Source organism: Poromitra crassiceps (assembly GCF_964638095.1).
Source record: "Poromitra crassiceps genome assembly, chromosome: 2".
NCBI classification, from domain to species: domain Eukaryota; kingdom Metazoa; phylum Chordata; class Actinopteri; order Beryciformes; family Melamphaidae; genus Poromitra; species Poromitra crassiceps.
Window position 1 is genome coordinate 41676778 of NC_139624.1, and position 2500 is coordinate 41679277.

General features: G+C 42.6%; 1 protein-coding gene across 1 annotated transcript in view; it reads right to left on the reverse strand.

Moving 5' to 3' along the window:
• lrguk (leucine-rich repeats and guanylate kinase domain containing) overlaps window positions 1-2500 on the reverse strand; it is a gene marked incomplete at both ends in the record, with an annotated part of 35921 nt that overhangs the window by 7812 nt on the left and 25609 nt on the right. The window lies entirely within an intron of this gene.

Below are 2500 nucleotides of genomic sequence, written 5' to 3' on the forward strand. Positions count from 1 at the left end.
CGCACACACACACACACACACACTTAAGCACACATACATAAACACAGACAGCTCTTTTCCATTGGCATGTTGATTTCTTATGGGTAATAATACGCTGATTACCTATGGGTTACGATCTCAGGACACTTTGATTACAGACTTGGTTTGTGACGTCACATTGAAGGCTGGGTTCACCCAGGCTATATGACTGTTCCTAAAGCTCAGACTGAGTTGGGCAAGAAGGCCTTTATGTTTTCTGCACCATCTGCTTGGAATAGCCTGCAGAATGGACTTAAAGCCCCATTCAGTAAGTTTTCCAAGTTTTGCTATTGGGGAAACTGCGCCCTCTGGGTCCAATAGTATCGATAACGATATCGCCGTTCAAGTCAACAAAACACAGCGCCAGAAAGCTCTATGTACATGTTGTGACATCGGGTACTCACCACGTGATGAAATAATAATCCATAGTTCCGTGAAACATCATTTTCGTAGCAAATCCGAATCGAGTTACTTCCTTGTTTTCCTGAAGACAGCGCTTCCGCTGTACAGCGCATGCGCGCATCCTTTTCTTTTTTCTTTTTTATTGCCACGGGACGTGGCAGACAACTTGCTTAGTCCCAGGGCTGGCCAATGGAGGGCGGTGTGGGATAAATAAAGTCGAGGGTCTCCCTATTACAAGTCAATCTACCATGTCCTGTGACTAAAAGCTCTTATATTACAGTAAAAAATGTCAAAAATCTTACTGATTGGGGCTTTAAACTACAGGACCTAGTTACTCTCAATTAATTTAAAGGCATTGTAAAGTCCATGGAATCTGACTCTATTAACAATTGTAAATGTTTTAAATTTTACCCTGCACCCTTATTGTATTGCACTCTGAGCTCGATTGTTGTCTTGTTGTAAGTTTTACTGTTTGTTGTGTCTGAAACTATGTACTACAGCCATTCTTGGCCACTGTCTCTCTTGTAAAGGAGATTTTAATCTCAATGGGACAAGCCTGGTTAAATAAAGGTTAAATAAAAATAAATAAATACATTTCCTTTCCCATTATCAGTGTTATCACGCCGGGCCGTGCGCGAGCACGCCCGAGATGGACCTACCCCAGCTGTGTTGCGAGCATACAGTAGCGATGCAAAACTCTAACGTCTCTGTGCTGGTGTGGAGAGAGCAGAGAGAAAGGTGTTTTTAAAAGCCTCTGTTCAGCTCTCAGTACTTTTGTAGCTTCAACCAGAATCTCTGTGGTTTGAAGTGTAGTTTCTCTCCTTTATTTTACAGTTTCCCAAGTTACAGTTTCAGCCCAACCCGATCTCCCAAAAAATTGTAAAATAGCAACGTTTGTGGAGCAACGTTGCTATTTTACAATTTCGGCTCAGAAATTGTAAAATGGTAACGTATGTGTCTACAGCGGTGGGCGTGGTTTGGGCGTGGTTTACGGAGATTTTCTGTTTCTAACCCCTCCCCCTACCCTAACCCTAAGATCTCAGAACGTTACCATTTTACAATTTTCGAGCCGAAATTGTAACATAGCAACGTTGCTCCAAAACGTTGCTATTATACAATTTTCTGTGAGACTGTGTTGTTTCAGCCATATTGGAGCCGTGTTATGTTACTGTGAGCTGATGAAAACATTTCCTGTTGCTGCTGCTAATAATGTGAACAGTGAAGAAGAAGCAAAAGAGGAGTTCTACGACAGACTTCAGAACATCCTGGACAAATATTCAGAGAAAGATACCACCATCCTTATGGGAGACTTTACCGCAAAGGTAGGAGAAGTAAACACCGGATACGAAGAGGTGATGGGAACACATGGACTTGGAGAAATGAGTGACAATGGAGAGAAGTTCATAGACTTCTGTGCACTGAACAAGCTTGTGATCGGAGGCAGTATCTTCCCCCATAAGAAGATCCACAAAGCAACATGGATTAAGAGACCAACAAGCAGGATTCAGAAAGAATCGGTCATGTGTCGACCAGATTGCTCTTCGCATTATTATAGAACAATCATTAGAGTGGAATTCCTCACTCTACGTCAACTTCGTAGATTACGAAAAAGCTTTTGACAGTGTACACAGGGAGACCACCTGGAAGCTACTGAGACACCATGGAGTGCCCACTAAGCTAGTGAACATAATAAGAAACAGCTATTCTGGAACAACATGTAGAGTGATACATGATGGACAGCTCACAAACCAGTTCGAGATCAAGACTGGGGTCAGACAGGGTTGTTTACTATCACCATTCCTGTTTTTACTTGCCATTGACTGGATAATGGGAAAAACCACAGAACAAAAAAAGAACGGAATCCAGTGGACTTTATGGACACAGCTAGACGACTTAGACTTTGCAGATGACCTGGCACTACTCTCACATAGGCACCACCAAATGCAAGAAAAAACCAAAGCACTGGCAGAGACTTCCTCACAAGTAGGACTCAACATACACAAGGGGAAAACGAAATACATGAAGTTAAATAGCACCAGTGCAGAGCCAATCAACCTAGGTGACTGCACGTTAGAGGAAG